The sequence below is a fragment of the Protopterus annectens genome, chromosome 6.part0 (genome assembly GCF_019279795.1).
Source record: "Protopterus annectens isolate FY-2018-M chromosome 6.part0, PAN1.0, whole genome shotgun sequence".
NCBI classification, from domain to species: domain Eukaryota; kingdom Metazoa; phylum Chordata; order Ceratodontiformes; family Protopteridae; genus Protopterus; species Protopterus annectens.
The window spans coordinates 1,253,564,533-1,253,585,796 of record NC_056737.1 but is presented as its reverse complement, the minus strand read 5'-3'; positions in this window follow the sequence as shown (position 1 = coordinate 1,253,585,796).

Sequence of the window (21,264 nt, the reverse complement as noted above, 5' to 3'; positions counted from 1 at the left end):
ATAATTGGGGGGGATATGCTAGAAGAAATTTCACAGTGGGTAGTGGGGTGTGAAGTGTGAGGGGTGAAGTTAGATCAAAATTTATCAGCCAGTAGGTTTGCTATGTCACCCTCGTCAGTGAAATTTATGCCATTTATCACTAGTTTTGTACACTTTTGCATATTATCTTCAAGATTCTTGACATAGATGAAGGTCTTGTGATTAACCTTAGCTTGGGAGGCTATCCTGACCTTGTAATTTGCCTTGCTGGGCTTTATTAGATTGCTTAGTTCCTTATTTGGTTGAATCTGAGAGCTCTTGTCTCTATGAGAGTTGATCTTTCTGATTTTGATTATGAGTTTTTTTGTTATATACCCTGTTAAGGTAAGAATTTCAACAGTTTGGTTTGTTTTTGGTGTTAGATCTGGGTTTACTTCTAGTAAGTACAGCAGTCTCAATGCAGGCATTTACATGTTTGTACAGGGGTTTTGTAAATAATGCTGCATAGGTAGATGTGTTCTCGGGATCTGGGGGACCTGTGAATTTTGACAAACTGTCACTGGGATGTAGTTTGCTTTAGTATAGTTCCTAACTGTTATGGGTTTAGTTGGGGTGCACTCTCTTGTCCAGGGTGTTTGTGTTGATGAAGTCCAACCTTTGTCTCATACAATAGAATGTCAGGCATAGACCTGTGAGCTAGAGGCAGTGTCCATTTCCCAGTCTATATATAGGTAAAGTCTCCCAAGAATAGCGTGATGGAGAGTGCCTCTAGTAGGTCTAGGTAAGAGTTGTGAGCTTCATGGGTCATAGAGGGTGACATAACTGGTCAGTATATGTTAAGGAACCTTGTCTATGGAGACTTTGACTTGGATGACCCTAGGGCATCATCCTGTTTAACCAACCTAGAGTTGTATTTGCTACTGATCTAAATGTGTGGAAGGCACTTTAACCTTCTACTGCCGGACTATTTTATGTGGCTTTAAACCAAATCTTGTAACAGCTCAAATGTCTACATTCTCCAGAGTGAGGAGGGCTTGCAGGGTGTGGAGTGACTTGTTTAAGCTCATATCAGAAAGCAGTAACACCTTAAGGTTGCTTTGAGTTTTTTTTTTTGCTATGTTGGTAGTTTTATTATTTTGACATTGCCTAAAAATGTCTGTAAGGGGATGGATAGAGTTGTAGCTAATATCTGAAAGCCCAGGGAAACAGGAGCAGACCATCCTTGGCAAACCAAAGTGGTCAGTTAACCATGTCCTTCCATACCTATAGATATTAGATTCCCCTAGAGTGACACCAGAAACTAAGCCAATTATTAAAATAAATCATTTTCTGTTCATACTGTGGCATCATCCTTGGTGAAGGTAGAATGCCGCACAATGCGAGGCATGAACCTCTCTGTGACACACAGTCAGAGACCCATAATCTCTGTTTTCATATGGTCCAGTGAGGTATGCTTCAGGTCATTTACACCCACAGGAACTAAGATAGAATCATATTGGTACCTGTGGTGCAGTGACCTGAGTGCGTGCTTGATACTAGTGATCCTAGCTCCAGATAGGGAACTAATCCTTATCTTTTCCTAGTCCGTCTTGATGAGAGGAGTACCTTTGTGTCATACAATAGAATCCCCATATGGCAAGAGTACTAGATAAAGTGTTTACTTGCCTTATGGGATTTGTTCTTGGGGGATCACTGGATGCAGGCTAATGTGTGGTATTAGGTGTTGCTTTTGATATGTGCTTTAGTGATTGCTGAGGATAGGTTTTGCAGTTTGATGGCTTAGGAGTTCATTGAGGTCTGAGGAGGTTTCTTTTAAGTGTCTCAGTATAAGAAGGTCTATTGTGAGTGGTATGTGTGAAGGATATAGTGTGTTCTTGACAACCTTTTTTGTAATGGAGATTTTTGCATCCAAGGAAGTTGCACATGTACATCTTCCACGTACTGTGTTAGTTTCATTAAGGATTAAAAGGTTGCCTGAGTACATGAGACAATTACTACATTGTCTCAGTTTTCCCATGTCTACAAATCTGGCCACAGAGACATTAGGAAATTGCAAATCCATGTTTTCAGGGCCTGTATTAGGGATGAGCTATTATGGTTTAGGGTCTTGGTTTTACAGGGGTCACCTGAGTGGTGTCTAGGGTGAAAGCTATATGTTAGATAGTGCTATGATCTAAGTGCTATATGACACTATTTAGGTGCCCTACTATTAGCTCCACACAAAGCCTTTCTGTATTACGGGATAAAGTCCTAAGAACTGGTTTTATAGGTTTGGTATTATACAGGGTAGTACTAACCACCACTGAGTGGTGAGCAGCTCTGTGAAGACCTGCCTAATTTATAGCTGAAAGAAAAGACTGAAAGCTAATTTCCATGCTCTCTGGTCAATAAATGACTGGACTTTAAGCTCCCTGGAGTACCCTCAACTCAGACAGACCAGGTAAAGACCTTCTGCCATGACATGGATTATTCTGGAACGTCTTAATGGAAAAGCACAGCAAAAGTAGCTCTCAAGTGCAGATTAACATCCAATTAAATCTCTAAAAAGCCCACTGGCTGATGAAAAAATATCACTTTACGCCTCCATGTGTGTTTCCCAATTCGGACTGGCCATGCTACTTTACTACTGCCACTAGAATAGCAGTCCCAGTCTTTTTAATGTAAAAACACACTTTAGTTAGCCAAAAGTGAAAAGGTATCAGAAAAAAATGAAATAACTAACTGCAACAAGTAATTCTCACTTAAAGCCTCCCTGTCTGTTTCCCAACTCAGACAGAGTAGACAGTTCTTCTGCCATTAGAATTGCAGTCCCAGCCTGTTTAATGTAATAACACACTTTAGTTCGCCACAACTGCAAAGGTACCAAAAACTCTCTAACAACTAGCTACAAGTAATTGCAATGTGATTCAAAGGCAGACAAGCCAGCAATAAGGAACACACTTCAAGGCAATTTTAAAGCACACTAATAGTCTAAAGAAGGTCCTTACCAGTTTCGTCTGTAAGTAACCAGTAAGATGAGCAAATAGATAAGACTGTAAGAAGCTTCTAGGGCCAGATATATCATAGGGGTGGGCAGCACAAAAACCTCCAAGTATAAAACCAAAACCTGAATAGAGAGTATGGCGGGATAACACCTACAGTAGGCCTAGCATGAAACCAAAAAGCAATGCTATGGGCAGCATCCTCAGCATCATCAAAGTCATCATCCATTACACTGATAAGATACTCTTCATATAGTGCTAAAGGTTGGAGTGTGGAAAAATCACCACTAGCCCTTTTATGGATTTCACTGGGGATGAATTTGTAATACAGAAATCTAGAATTGCCTCTTTTTTTATTCCCGCTGCTGCACCCATGCAGCCCCAAGTAGTCCTCATATCTTGTTCTGTCTGTCTCAATATGTGCATTCAGGTCACCCATTACCTATACTATTCACGTTATCCTGCTTTATCTACTAGGGCTTGCAACTGCTGTCTGAATGCACTCTTTTCATCGCTATCACAACCTTGTTGTGAGGAATAGGCTGATTTAATAAATAGTGACCTATCCTTACAAGGGAGTCTAACTGCCTGGAGTCCATTACTTATTCTATTGATATCTCTCACTTTCTAAAGCTTCTCCCTCACCTCAATTCTCACATCATTTCTAATTTATCTTCCTTCTGTGTAGTGGACTCTGGACTCACGGCCAAGTGGCTTTGCTGCATTGGCCTTCCATTTTGTCTCCTGGATACAGATGATGTCCAGCCTCCTTATTATCATGTCATCCACTTCGAAGCTGTGTCCAGTCAGTGAACCTATATTGAGTGTAGCAATTCTTAGCTCATGTTTGGCAGGTTGATTAGTTTTACGTTCGGCTTTCGCTCAACAGAGCTATTCAAGGTAACCCAAGCTGAGAGACTGGTCATCAACTGGCCAGTAGCTTTTTGATACAGCTCTGTTGGTCTTTATGGTAGGTAAATACTGGCCAGTAGGGGCACATACAATCCTACCACCATTAACACGGGTCCCTGGCATAAGTCAAAGTACACTAGGTCTGCAACCCATTTATCACTAGCAAATACCATTCACATTTCGTGGCATTGGTCAACACAACTGAATCACCTAGATCTAATTTTTATACTGTTGAGTAGCTAACCCTGACACACAGTCTATGATTTATGTTGCCTATCTTGAGGATACTGAACACTAAAGTTGATGCCCAACTGGGTTGGTCTGTGCAACTATTCCCCCTATAAGGTACCATCTAAAGTCAGTACTGCTGTCCACAAGTTGAGTTTGAGATGGAAACACTCAACATTTTTTGAGAGGTGGGAAGACCTCCCACAGAGACCCAGGGAGAACATGCAAACTCCATACATGCATAGGACAAAGGTCAGGAATGAATCTTGTATCTTCTGCATGAAAGGAAAAGACCTTAACCATTATGCCCTCTGGTCTTGGATGCTATAATTGAAACAATAATGTGTATTAGAATCATCATGACTGTCCCTGGCCTCAACCATTCCCGTGTACTGGTGAAATTTATTTATACATTTATTTACTTACTTATCAAAAAATCCATCAATCAGATAATTTGCTAACTAGGTAAGTTTACTGGTCTACTGACTCTTTTCATTCACAACCAAGGTACAATATATATATATATATATATATATATATATATATATATATATATATGTATCCCCCCTCTCAGCTATAATAATATGTTCTCATTCTTGTGAGTGCCTGAGCCATTTTACCTAGCAAATGAATTACCTATGTGCTGTAGTCCTGCCAGTACACTTTGGGGACTAAATGTAACTGTCATCAAGTAGTGTCATGACAAGAAGTGGTATGGTATCACTGTGGATAGCGATCTTGCTGTTAATGTCAGCCTGATGTGGTAAGGCAGAGGATGAGTTGGGTTCTGGTGTTAACCCTGTGAAGAAATATTTGAACATGTAGCTAATATAACCTCTGACAGGTGGAATTATTTGTACACATAGGTAGGATGAAAACATTTACTGTGAGTTGTCTGGTCTGCCGCATCCACCATTGATGGCACACTTGATGAAATATGTGATATGGTAATGTCACTTAATGCATGCAGGTAGCCATTGCACACTTCAAAACAAGGTAATTGTAATCCATCAAAATGCTATTCATTTTTTGTTTATACATACAACCTCTGTTATCTATGTTAATAGTAAGGCAGTGGGCTAAATTACTTAATCCTTTTAAATAATCTGTTAGACATTTGCCTTATTTTGGAATGTAAATCATATTTTGAATCTATTAGGTTACATAGGTTTCTTATTAGATATGATATCTATGAATGTATAAACCTTCCAGATAAAACGATATTAGGACAATTAATGATTTCATTAGAATTTGGTTATCTTAATGTTTCTAAATTAAAGTATATAAAGTATGTTATTAGTGGAGTTTGTACTCTGTTGTTACAGTTTAGGGGTTGATCTGAGTGACAGATGTCATTGGAATTAGGAGGTTATAATTCCAGGCAGGGATTGTTGGAGTGTTTGTTTTTATCTAGTGTATGTAATAATTTAAAAAAAAAGAGTTTTTTGACATCCAGGATAGCTTATTTACAGAAAATATGGAGAATAAAGCTCAAGGAATACATTTTTTCCTAAAGACATGAGATTTAATATTTTTACTAGGAGCAAATTCATTTTTTTGTGGAAATATTCACATTATACATGATATTGATATGTTACTAACACATCTTTCAGGTATAATTACATAATATGACTGTGTTGAAAGGTATGTCACTTAACATAAATGGTTTGAACAATACGTATAAAAGAAGTAATTTATTTAAATATCTAGCGTTTCATAAACTTAATATAGTATTCTTACAAGAAACCCATTTAACAAAAGATACTATTAAATTTCTAGATACAAATAAATATACAAATATAGTTAAGCTCAGAGTGTACGAAAAAAAGAGGTGTAGCAATATTGTGGAACAAAACATTACCATTACCCAGAATAATCAAAACATACCAAGACAATAAAGGTTTGCTTTGCTTGACTGTAATTGAGATGGGTAAGAATCTATATACATTAATAAACAACTATCGGTTACCTGGTATTGATACTAATACTATTAGAAACATATTGAATCAAATAGTTTCACTATCTGAGGGACATATCATTATGGCAGGTGACTACAATTGTATGTTAGACCCTAAAGATACAACCACTTCAGGAAAAAGAAAAATTACAGCACAAGCTAAACAACTTATAAATTTCGTAGACTTATAGCTACTCAAAGACATATATCATTTTGTGAATCATAACTCATTACAATACACATTCTATTCTAATAGATACAAAACATATTCTAGAAATGATAGAATATTTCTTTCCACACAGATAATGAATAAATAAATAAATATCAAAATTACATCCTGCCCAATCTCAGACCATAATACTATCATATTTGAACTTAATATTAATAGCACCCATAGTGTCCAAATTAAAAGGATTCCAGCATATCTCACAAAAATTAAGGATTTTCAATTATGTATAACAGAAGAGACACAAAACTTCATTAATATAAACTCAGCATCAGACACACATGATATATTTATTTGAGATTCCCTAAAAGCATATTTATATGGACAAATAAACAAATGGTTTCATAATAAAATGAAAATATGGGATAAAGATATAAGAATAATACAGGATAAACTGGACTCACTATACACAAATAATAAAGACAACCTGTCTTCAAAGAATATAAGGGATGAGATATACAAACTAAATGAGGAATAGAGATCTATCCTACATCATAAAACAAAGATAACACTAGAAAAATATAGCTTTCTTGCTTATTCCGTAAATCTTAAACATCTATCAAACCTTAAGAATAAGACCAAAAGATTAAATAAATATAATTATATTAAACAAATACATTCTGCAAAACAGAAAAGAGAAGTACATAGTATACAAGATATATTAGAAGAGTTTAGATGTCACTTTCATGAAATTAATTAAGCCACACTACAAATTCAAACACAAGATAACATAAGAGATTATATTAACAAGAATATATATAATAAACTAAACAAACAACAAACAGAAGTTACTGATAAATTACTTTATCAGATATACAAAGTCAAGTAAGTAAGCTTAAACTAAACAAAGCTCCAGATAACAATGGAATTCCTGAAATGTATAAGATAATGCCCAAAATGGCTATTTCCTTACTACACAATGTATATAACTCGGCCAAAATGATAACATTACACCCCCATCCTGGAAATATATATTTATATCCCCTATTTTAAAATCAAATAAAGACCCAAAATTCTATTCCTCATACAGACCAATATCTTTACTGAATATCGATTATAAGATGTTTATGAATATATTCTCAGAAAGATTGAAGAAATTCTTACCCCACTTAATAGACGAAGACCAGACAGGATTTATAACTAACATAAGTACTTCTGATAATATAAAATGAACCCTAGGTATTATAGACTTCTCACAAAGGAAGAAAATGAACTTATCATTAATTAGTCTTGATATTAATGTGGCATTTGATTGTGTTAACTGGATCTATCTCTTTACTCTTTTGGAATGCTTAAATTTTTTACATAATTTTATTAATCTTCTAAAGCATGTATATGAAGAAACCTATGCATATATCAAAACAGGGTCATACATTTCCAATAAAATATCTATTACAAAAGGCACCAAACAAAGATGCCCTCTCTATCCTCTACTATTTTCTTTGATCATGGAACCATGTGCAAATGAAATAAGAAACAATAAAGAGATAGAGGGTTTGGAAATGGATAAAGACAATATAGCCAAACTCCAGCTGTTTGCGGATGATGTTCTTATCACCACAAAGGGAAATGACTTCTCATTCATGTCATTATATTCAAACACAAGATAACATAAGAGATTATATTAACAAGAATATATATAATAAACTAAAGAGACGTTTAAAATTATGTCCGGTCTATCCTTCAATGACAATGAAACAATAATTCTACCCATATACCCTAATAATGAAAAAATAAAAAAAAGGATGATAGGAAATAATGCATATCACACTGGTAGCTTAGATCAAATCACATATCTTGGAATCATTCTTCCCAAAGACATTAAATCAATAATTCAATTAAACTATAACAAATGTTTACAAAATATCCAAGAATTATTTTCAAAATGGAATACAATAATATTTACTACTGAAGAAAGGCTAACCATTATAAAAATGATAATTCTACCTAAAATCTTATACATAATACAATCCATTCAAATTCTACCCTCAAAAAGGTTTATAAATATACTAAACACTTTAATACTAAGCTTCTTTTGGTCACAAAAAAAAAAACTAGAATTACTATTAATCAACATACTAACAGCTGGAAGAATGGTGGAATAGCTTTCCCAGATCTAAATCTCTATTCAATGTCCGCTATAATCATATAAATTTCTCAGCTCTTAGATATAACCTATTTAGCTAAATGGAAATCTTTATGGGAAGTATCAGCCATGGAACTTATAACGAGACCAACAACATATCAACTAGAATTCATAAACACACCTTTTATATGGATCTTAAAAGAATATGTTATCACACATACTAATCCTAATCATACTGCCAGTTACATACATAATATTATAATTAACTTTAGAAACTTTATATATAAACATGTTAAGTATAAAGACTACTTTTTTGTTATTTCCTATAGCATATACACAAGAGACTTTTGTTACCTCAGATATTAACAACATTTCTCAACTGAAAAACAATGAACTCAAATACTTGTTTCAGCTAACTTATCAATACAAGACTAGTTCAATGGATCATATTATACAGGAATATGCTCTTAATAATTCCTCATGGTTAGATATACAAACACTTATACTATATCTTGATAATAAGCTGAAACTAGTTTCACCAACTAGCAAACATGATACCAAGATATTATTACAATTTATTCAATCAACATTATTACACCAGCATACATATTCAGGTAGCCTCTTCTTTATTTATAGACTTTTAAGAGAAGAAACATTTTCTTGCACACATAACTACTGGCGTTATTATAGTTTAAGTACTCATAATTCCCCAAGTGAGCAAGATAAGGTTAATAAGTTACAATCAGTTGGGAAAACATCATTTTCTCTGAAATGGAATATTTACACATGGAGATTCATGAATAGATCATTTTATACACCACAAATAATGGACAAAATTAATAAAAACAGAGCATATGTAATAGATGCAACTCTAATCTAAATATTAACTGGGCACATATATTTTTTGACTGTTCAACCTTAAATATCTTTTGGAATAAAGTAAATGACTTTTTACAAGCACTTTTTCAGACAACTTCATATTGAATAAATCATTAATCATATTTAATACACCTGTTCCACAATGTGTTAGGAAAAACAAATATTCATTATTATGGACTATATTGGCAGTGGCTAGAAAGATCATAACAAAAAATTGGATTTCAAAACATCCTACATTTTCTGAGTTTACTAATTTATTAAAAGAAGTTAGTCATTTACAGATAAGAACCATAACCTCTAGAACATCTAGAAAGACATATGAACATAATTTATGGGTTAACTTACAACATATGTTAGAAAAAAATGATAATTTTGCATAAAGGTAATTGGCTTTCCTTGTCATTCATGAGAACAAGTTACAAAAGGAAGGTTATAGTGTATGTTAATGTACAAATAATGGATGCCTATGTACATACTTTAGTTTGCTTTATTCGTATATTCATATTTAAATGCTATAAATACATACCAATTTGTAAATCTTTAATGTAAGTTATCTTATATATGTCTATGTGATTGCTTTCATTATAATCAAAATCAATAATTCTGTTTAAAAAATGCTATTCATTGTTATGCCTTACAGTAAATACAGGCAACTGTGCAGTGTATTAGAGTGATATCTACTTTTTCCTAATTATCTAGGATTATCCCTGTTGTTTATAAGTGGTTTAAGCTCATTTAGTCTTTTCATGGCCTGCTGTGGATATTCAACCTACCAAATCCTAAGATGGTGACCTGAGGCTAATAGGCATAAGTTGGGCTGATTTAAGTCATTATTATGCAAATCTTGCTTGGCTTCATTCAGCTCTATGAATTGCATCAAAGTGCACATGTGTTTTCCCTATTATTCCCTTTTTTAGGCATAAATGCATTTGACTTGCCATAGGCGAACTGGGCTTAGGTCATGAACATGCATGACTACCAATCATGCCTCATTTACAGACAACCACACATTATTTTGTACATGGTAAGCATACATTTCTAAGACTGGTAACACAAGGTTTATTTCTGCATTACTGTTGTTATTCTACATTACCTTACTTCCATTCCACAGTCCCTACCACAGGGTACGAAAAATGTCAATCACCTACCATGGATTAAAAAAAAATGTCACAAAATGCTAACTTACAGCATTTCCTTATTTTGTTTTTCCAGAACTTGCTCTGTGACCCTCTAAAAATCTCCTACAGCAATCAAATTCAGCATATATTAACATAATTGAACACATGTTAAACACAGCTATGATGTTGCATTCAAAGAATATTAGTATAGTTTAAAAAATTAAGAAATTAAAAACTCAATAAGACAAAACTCTGTCCTGATATTACATACTAGAAAGATTTCTATTCTACTGCACAAACAAAATGGACCAGGAAACAATGGAATTGCAATGGACTACATGTCCTGTTACTAAACCAATCCTTTTCACAGCTAACATTTTAATAGGTAGCAGCTCTATATTGTTGCATGGGCTTAGCAGAGTCATGTTATACTTCAGAGGTGTGGTTCATATCCTAGTATCCTACACATCAGAATTTTACATCTCATTCTTTTACTGAGTCTTTGGAAAGATAGTTTCTGTATAAGCCTGAGGCCAAGCCCCAGCTGGTCTGGACAAAGATACCAAAATGCTCCCTTACCTACTGCAGGAATCATACCTGCAGAAGTTGGAATGGGTGACAAGTGGTTCTGGATGGAAAAAAACTGACATTTGGCAGAAGATGAGAGATCACCTCTCATCCCTTACAGATTACCCCTGCTCCAGTGAGCAGCTGCACCACAAGTACAGTGATCCACAGAGGTGGAGGGGGACCACCTGGTTGGGTGCTTTTTAGAGGTCCAGAAAAGAAGAGCTGAGTTCTAACTAAGTGTTGCATTTCCTTTCTTATTATGTACATTGCTGTAGCTCTCTTATTTATATTTCTTTCTTTCTTTCTAATCTATTTCTCTCTCTGTCTCTATCTAGCTATATATATGCAGTATCATATTTTTATGTATATGTACATAAATATGCACAAGTATTTTATATATAATAACCACACAGATATATCTATATAGAGTGCGTGTGTGCGTGTGTGCGTGTGTGCGTGTGTGCGTGTATGTGTGTGTGTGTGTGTGTGTGTGTGTGTGTGTGTGTGTGTGTGTGTGTGTGTGTGTGTGTATACAGTTGTGATATGTATATGTACATATATGTAGAGATCAGAAATCAGTTTTAATGCATTATTCAAGGTAGTAGAAATGAAATATGTTATATCTGTTGCAGAAAAGGTATTGTTACTACCATGTCAGAGCTATACTCAAAATATATGAAATGCTTGTTTGCTGTATTTGCTAAGTTTTGTTTATCATATGCTGGTAGTGTTTGTTCTGTGTTAATAGCATCATAAAAATGAACTGCTTAGTTATAACAAAAATTCAATGTGTAATGTAAAAGTTATTATACTTATGGTGGAATACCATCTATACACATAATGGTAATCAAAAGTTTTTCAAAAGTTTCCTCAAATTCTGCGATGTCTGAGTAGGCCAAAGCACCACACTGAAGCTGGCGTAATGTTGAGGGATGTGCTGAAATTGGTTGCATTAAATAATACTGAGTATGATTCCATTATTGCAAATTACAGTGCTTTAGGCCATCCTGAATAACACACAAAATTAATGAATTACTATGCCACTGAATTAATGACAAGAATTGCACACACTGACGTGAATATTATTTTTTGCAGCTTTGACTAGTCATTTGATGTTGTTTGTAAAGTTAGCAACTCTTGCAAGACTGTGGCCTTCCTTTCTGAAATTGACTATCTGCTGACATCGTCATGGTAAGCAGATCAGTACATCAATATCCAAACCTGCACCCCTCCATAGACACTGTGGTGCCTCTGAGTGTTTCAACTCAGGAATGTTCAGTACTGGCTGTAATAATTTACTAAAGCCACACACCGCAGTGTTCATGAATCAGAGGCATAGACTAATAACTTTTCCAGGATTGATACCTTCTCATTTTTTCTATAGTTTTGCAATAAATAATTCACCAAGGCCCAGTCACACATTTAGGAACACAGGAATAATGCAAGACAAGCGGGCATGGGGATCCTAAAATGCCTAGTCATAAACACTTTTAAGAAGGAAAACATAAATGTTCTTGCCCCCCTTGTGAAGTACTTAGTACAGCTTACTTTCCAAATCAAGCAGCGCCTTACAGGACAATCCCGCTGTAAATTTGAATCTGCCTAACCAGTCATCAAGACTAGCCTTAAAGGTAGCCAAAGTATTACTTTGTTTGACCTGTATTGGAAAAGTATTCCTTAGTCAGAAAATATGCTGTGTTAGCAACTTATCCCTCCAAATAATCTTTTTTTATGTTTGCTGTAGATTTAGGTCTCTAGTGTAGCTGTTTGTGAATGCACTGTTTTGGGAAGAAATAGGAGGTCTGATGGGACTGAATCATTCATGGACTGAAAAGTTAGACAAAAGTCACCTCTGAGCACCCGTTAGGCTACTGAGTATAGAGTCATGCTAATCTTTCTGGATAGTAGAAAGATTTAAGAAACATAATTTTCATTGCTAGAAATCTTTGTGTCTTTTCCTACTGAGTGATATGTGCAGATTTGTACATACCAAAGGGGAAATTGTATTCAATGATGGGTCTGATAAGGGAAGAATACAGGGATAGGATGACTTTTTTGGATATTGAAGATATTTCTTTGGTATATAACTGAGCCAGAGAAAAGGATTTCCTGACTATGATGGAAATATGATGATTGAAGGAGAGTGACACTGAGTTGTGTCCACATAAGTATAAATGCTGCTTATGACCTCTCTATGAAGATGAGTGCCATTAATAAAACATGAGGTGGAAGTAGCGTTTTTGCCAAACACTACTATACTTTACTTTAACTTTGCATTTATCTTTAAAGCATTTTCAATGCACCAGGTATGTGCACATTCAAAAACTTACTGGAGTTGTTTGGTATCATTGGTAAGTGGATAACAGTACCCAGCTTGCAGTCATCAGTAAATTTGGTTAGCCACATTTCAGGGATAATGGCTTGGATGTTTGCAAAATAAATGCTAAGTAGGAGAGGGCCAAGTATGGATTCCCTGTGATACAACACTCATTAGAATTTTACATTCCAGGAGTGCACCAGCAACTTTTGCAACCTAGGATCTGTTGGATTGCAGTCCAGCGGACAATAAAGTGGTTGTTAAGTTTGTCTAATTTTTCAATAATTTCAACAGAGTGGGTAGTATCAAAAGCTTTGGTAAGGTCAAGATAAACAGTGTGCACAGAGTGACCACCGGCAACAATCTCTGTAACCATTTCAAAGAAGGTTAACAGGTTCAGGAGGCAGTACCTGCCCTTTACAAAACCACACGGTGTCTATTTCTGCATCACTTAGTTCTTTTATAATACATTCCATCAAGACAGTGGACTGTTTCACAACATGAAGCATGTAAGGGGTGGAAATGTATTGGCGTCAGTTAATCTGATAGAATTTGCAGCTAATGAACTGCTTTTAGTCATGACATGCACACAAATGCAATCAGTAAACAACTTTCTGCTTCTTTTTTCTCATATCTCCGCAGCTGAAAAATAGAAACCTGCATCACAGAAGAGCTGTGAGACTTGTGCAGAGCACTTGTAAGTGTGAAACATATGAAAAGTCATTAAAAGCGATCCTCTTAAAATTTAAAGTTCCACTCATTACTACAATATTCAGTTTCTATCTGACAGATCACAGACTGTCAATCCACATTCAATATAGTAAACCCTGAGAAATTAACATCTATTTACTGGACTGAACTACTAAATTGCAAGGAAATGCATTATATTCCATACTACCCACAATGGCAGTGACATCATAACAGTCAGTGAAATGTTAATATAGTGGTGCAGTAATTCATAAAGTAGGAAAGATGTTAGTAATATGTATAACATTATGAGAATTAATAAAAGGGCTAACCATACAATAATTCAGAATGAAGTCATTAAACATGTACATCATGTAATAGCAATTTAAGAACAAGTAAATGTTTAATTTTATTTTATTAAATATATTGCAGTGTTTACCAAACACTTATGAGTCCATTTCTTGTCTCCATCTTTTTTTTCTCACTCACTTTTTTGTCACATTTTCTGCAGGTCAAGAGGGCACAGAGGCAGCTCAGTTACATGCCTCACTAGTAATTGCATGCTTACCACTTAAATGTAAGCTGTGTAAACCCCAAAACCCTCCTAGATGAAGTACACGTAACAAACACCCTCAGCAACCCTGAATGTGCTCTTTCAAAACAACAACCACATCAACACATACAACCACATCTCATGGAGCTTCTACAGTTAAGCCTATAAGGCAAGCCACCACAGAATCTAACATTGTAGTCACTGGAGACTCCATTGTGACTGATGTCCCTATCACTAGGCTGAGTAAGGAGTTGCTTAATGGGGCCAGGATCCTTCACATTATGCATGCACTCAGGTCACTGGACCACAAGCACCAGTATGACTCAGTCATTGACCATGTGGATGTAAATGACCTGAGATATACCTCTCTAGACTATATGAAGAGAGACATCATGGAGCTCCCAGGATATGTGTCCCAGGCTGGTATATGCCTAGCACTGAGCAGCATTTTACCTTCTTCAAGGATGATGCCACAATATGAAAAAAAAATGACTGACTTTAATAACTGACTTAATTTCTGGTGTCACTCTAAGGGGGTGCAATATTTGTTAGCATGCAAGGAGATGGTCAACAGATCACACTGCTTTGTCAAGGATGGTCTGCATCTCTCCTATCCCTATCCCTGCATTCTGTCAAATAAATGCTGTTGATTGGAGATCTATGTCTGGCATGCAACACATTTCAGACCCTACTCTAATTGATCTTCTGCATATCCACAACACAAACAGCACCAGAATTGCCCATTCTAAAGAATTAAACCTTGCCTGTGGTATAAATAGGACCTGCTGGAAAGACAGGTATTTATTTCAGAGACTTCCCCTTCTCTGGAACAGGCTCCCTATCCATGTGAAGCAGAGTTTCTCCCTAACCCAGTTCATGTAACTTGGACAATTGGTTGATAACAGGAAATTCATCCCTAGTTTGGTACTTGTGACTCTACGGGACTCATCCAGCCTGTAAATGGTTCATCTCCCAGGTCCCTGCTTGTAAATGTTTCACCTACCAAGCTCCTACTTAACTTATCAAGGGTACCAGAGCTTGTCAGAGATTTGGGATGCATGGCTAAGCTTAAAAGGGCTTTTGTGGTCATTAGCATAGTAAACACCTGTGAACCTATGAACCTAATCCCCACCTCCTATGCCCATCTTCACAGGGTGAAAGCAGTGGCTCTATCCACAGTGCCACAGTGTGTGGCAGCCTGGTAAACCAAGCTTTAGGGTCTAGTTGATGCAGTCATTGAGAGGGAAGTGGAGAGGCACTAGCAACCCTTACAATCTCTTTAACAGCACGTACAAGATTCACTGACCTGGTCAGTTCTGACCATCAAGCCAGAAAGACCTTCTTCCATATACTATCTGAGTCCCTCTCTCCAGGTACATAAGGGAGGAAGGATAATTGATGTTTCCAGACTGAGATGGTAGATGATATCCACATCTCCTCCCATCCATTTTGTGTCTGCCTACCATTTGTATGCCCTCTTAAAAAAATAAAAATAATAAAAAATAAAAAAAATAAAGAAAGAAAGAAATAAATGTAGGGTCTGTCACTTAGAAAAGTGTAGTGTCACTTGTCTCCCTCCTCCTTTCTGCACAGTCCTCTTAATGTGTTCCTTCTATGTGTCACTTGTCTTCTCACGTCCCAATTTCAAGCTTTCCTATCTTCCCTCCTTTCCAGCCTTCTGAAAGCCAAAACAAGGTTTTATACAAGGACACCTTTTTCAGAGAACAGAAACCTTAAAACAGTTTGGGTAAGATGTGGTTCAGTGATACTCAGCTTGGCTCAGCTCAGGTTCTTATAGAACTTCTCAAGAAATCCATGCAGGCTTCTGTCCACAGGTGTTTACCTAAAATAACCAAAAGCATTTGTGACTTTATGTACATACATACAGCCAGCTGAATGGTGATCTTTGCTCAATTTATGCATGCTAAGGTGTGGGTGATTTGTCTCAGGGCTAAGATTTTACAAACTTCATTCCCATTGAGCAAACTGGAATGGTGGGACTACATACCACACATGCTTTTCTGATTTATCTTGACTCCTTCCTTCTCTGGCCTTGCCAGATCTCTTCCATTTCTTTCTGCATGTTGTTTTACATAATTCTAATTGTGTTGTTAATTCTTTACATTGATTTGAAGAAATATTTCTGGTACTACATACATGTATGATGTTATTGAACATTAATTGTACTATTAGTAATATTTGGCACTTGTCTGATCATATTGCTTGCCACTATTCATATCAGTCAATCGTATAATTCAGCAAACTAAGTGCTGTTTCTTTAATTCAGTCCAATAGTCCAGTCATCTAGAATGGGAATAGAACCCATATCCTTCTGATTTTCCAGCACCACAAGTGATTATGCTACCTGTTGCATCGCAGACACTGGAATGGTAACTCTTCCTTGGTTTGCAGTACTCCTGAAACCTCTGTGACATCACAGCTATATTTCCATCTCTTCTTCGTTGATTATCTTTATGGCTAGACTTGATTGCATGGGTAGACACCAGTATTACATGCTTTTAAGTGTATCTAAGTAAGGTCTATAAAACTAAAGAACCTTAGAAGCAGCAGACAAAGCATCAAAGTCCAGCAAGTAACCACAGGAAATATTATTGTATAATTTTTATTGTATGACAGTTTTTATTGTATTATTTTATTGTATTATATATTTTTGTGCTGTTCATACAAAATAATAGACAAACATCTCATGATTTCCAAATATAAAATTATATTTATATAATTTTTAACATTTGTGATGTACACATTTTGTATACATATTTTTGAATCATTCGTTGGATACATATTTTGGATACATAGTTATATATCATATTTTTTAACTACAATAATACACAATACATGTATACACACAGATACGTACATAGAAATTAATTTTAAAACTTTCTTTAATAATAAAAATTTTTTTTATTTTTTTTTATTTTTTATTTTATTTTAAAAGTTTAAAATAATTAAACTGTTTCATATAGACACACATATATATGAATATACGTATTATTATCATAAGTTAATACTATCATCATGATAAATATATATTCATGATGAATTACTTAACATCTATTTATTTATATATATATACATACACTCTTGCACCTTATTTTTGTGCACTGTAGATTTTAATTTAATTTAATATAATATGTTATTCAGTTTTTGTTTAATTGAGTTATGTTACTACACAAATGATGACATTAAGCATCTAGAATATACATATTATACATGTGCACTTTTTCTACAAAGGTTTTGTTCATATATGAATGTGTTTTATAGTCAAAATGAATTTATTTCTGGTCCATGGTTTCTGTTTTTCAGCCTGTAATGGGTTTTCTTATACACAAGGTGAGCTATCACTTTAAAGTGAATTAATTCAATTTAACCAACTTAATTCCAACTAATTTAATTCTAATTAAACTATAATTGAATAATTACTAGTTATGTTAATAGTATATAAACTGAAAGATTTTCTGACTAAAGTGATTCTGAAGAGGTCTCCAGGTGGGAGACGAAAGCGCTCAATCTTTTGTATTTTGTACATTGGAATAAACTTTTTTCGCATCACACAGCCGTGGAGTTTGGAGTTTGGTTTCGCACTGTTGGATTTCCTGTGGTTACTTGCTGGACTTTGATGCTAAGTAAGGTCTATATTACTTGGCATCTTATAGTCTGATGATCACTTGACTATTAATGTTTTATTTTCCACACACACACACACACACACACACACACACACACACACACACACACACACACACACACACACACACACACACACACACACACACACACACACACAGCCCATCTAAGATCTTCATTAGAATGGCTATGGTATCTAAATGGCCCATGCACTAACATGCAGCTATGAAATAAGATACTGCCTTTGTCCCAGGAAAACATCATTATCTGTCAGCAAGTGTGACACTCCAATAAATTGCCTAATAATAATAATAATAATAATAATAATAATAATAATAATAATATTTATTTTCATAAGATCTTGATGGCAACTGCCTGCTCATATACAAGAAATTGTTATAAACCAGTAAAACACAAAAAAGGGCGACCAAGAAGTGAACCAAACAGCAAAATATCCACAGCACAGTACTGTCGGTGTAAACACTGCCAAAGCAAAAGTCCCAACTTGTGTAAAATATTTATTGAAGCGCTTTTCAAGTGCCTTCCTAGGCAAACTTCTTCAGAAACTGATAAATGACTCTACATCTGCTTTAAATAGTGTGACATCACTTATTACAAACAGCATTTACAAGCAATAGAGTTGTTAACATTAATGAGATTCATTAAAGGTAAAAGAACCTTTCTAGCTTGTTATCCATGTTAGTACAGCTAAAAATGTTAGTTTCCTCCAAGAAATTATAGTGCTTTTTAAAAATCTACCCAAAAAGCTGGTAAAGTATTCATTATAATTATAAAATTAGGAAAATGGGAAATTAATAAATGACGCAGCAGCTATACGTGTATTCAAATATTCCCATCCTGTGATAAATATATAAAAAATATATAAAAAATGAATGAAACATACACATGATCAACACAATAGTACCTTAAAAAACCAAAATTCAAATACATGCTAACTTGATAAAGTGACCTAAGCTTGATCATGTTTATACACAATCTATTGAACGAATCTACAACAAATATTGAAATAATGCCAAACTACCTCTTCAAACACAAACTACGGAGAATACAGGAAATAGAACAAGATTCATTTAACCCAGGACTGTGGTATGCTTCTAACTTAATTTGCCAGTGAAGTTCCCTCTCTAGGAGTCTTAAATGTGTGGGTCCCCCTCTGACGTCATGTGTGACCTGTTCAATGCCTATGAATTTGAAACTATGCGTAGGGAAGGTTCTTTTACCTTTAATGAATCTCATTTTTCGTTCTACAGAGCAGTGTTGATATCTACATACAATACTGCAAGGCTCAGTCTTCAAAGCTCTGGCCAAGAATACAGATTGAAAAGGGGATTTTACATATGTTTAAGAAACTTTGTGATATGACAGAATTTCTCTGAGTTTGTCTGCTCACAAAAAACTAATGCAGTTCATCATTAATAAAATCATTGGAATGTAATTCAAGCAAACCAGTGTCCACATTGCAATATGCCTTAAACACATCCTTTGCCACGACTTCTTTGTAAGAGTTAATGTAATCCAAAATTCTAAACATACAGATGACATATTCCTTAGTTATCACTCTACCATGTTGCCTCTTTAACAAAGGGCAAGTAAAATAAAATGAAATAAAATATAAAAAAAAATAAAATAAAAAAATATATTATCTGCCTTCATGAATCAGTCAACTTTCATGTCCTTAAAGTGTCATAATGTGACATTTCCCTGCAGTCACTGCAGTCAAATTATAAAAATAAATTTTTGGATAGTTTACTGTATAACCCCCTAATTTACTATTCGCAGGATCACTCAAAATACTAATTGTGGACCGTAATATGTGAGTAATAAGACTTCTATTACAGCTTAAATATAAACCCCTATGTCACTAGATGGGTTGCAAACTGTCTCAAGGACAGAACCCACATGGTTAGAATTGCTGGAGCCATGTCAGACTCCAAACCAGTTACAAGTGGCGTCCCACAAGGCTCAGTCCTGGGACCTCTCTTGTTCGGTATATATTTCTCGGAGGTACAGGCCAACACGGAAGGACTGTGGCTGACCAAGTTCACAGATGACTGCAAACTAGGCACCATAATCGACTCTCCAGCCGACACAAGCATCCTCCAAAAGGGCCTCATAGAAACAGACAACTGATGCCAGAGTCATGGCCTTAAGCTAAATGCCAAAAAGTGCATAGTCATCCCCTTTGGCAAAAACAAAGTGCCCACAAATTACCACATAGGTGGTAATCCATTAAGTATGGAAGAAGTAATTAGGGACCTGGGGACCCAAGTTGATAGCAATCTCTCATTTTACAACCACGTGGCCAAAGTGGTTAGAAAAACATTTTATATAGCCCACCTAATCATAAAGGGATTCACATCTAGATCAGGGGAGGTCATCGTGCCTCTTTACTCATCCCTCATCAGGCCCATAATTGAGTACAATGGCCCTTTTGGGATGTACCTTACCAGACACCTGCAGCAACTGGAAAGACCACAAAAGTACCTCACCAAGAGGATCAAAGGGCTCAAACAGATGCCATATGCTGCCCGGTTAAAGAAACTCCAGCTCTACTCAGTGGCATACTGCCTGCTCAGAGGCGATCTGTGCCTGACGTATAAAGTCATGTCCAACCCGGAATTAATAGACATGATGCACCTCAGAAAATCCAAATCCCATCGAGCTACGCCGAGAGACTTGAACCTCAGCACTGAAATAAATAGGACATGCTGGAGGACAGATTCATAACCCAGAGGCTCCCTTCACTCTGGAATAAAATCCCAGTCCAGGTTAGGCAGAGTCCTCATTGACTCTCTTCAAGAGGAATCTTGATGAGTGGATGGGGATCGTAGGTTTACCCCGGGTATCACTTCTGTGTCACTGTTAGACAGAGGCACAGTATACTAACCTCAAAAAAGGGCATAGCAAAATTAATTTAAAATGGGTGGCGAAAGCCAAACACACTCTGGCTAAGCTTATAAATGCCCATGGGCAGATAGCCTAGTATGAATCTATGAACCTATGAACCTATAAAAGTAACTAATTTTTGTTTAAATAACTCTAATTCCAACACAGCATGTGCTCCATTCCTCTTCTTGCGGGGCACAAAGGAAAAGCCTTTTTTAA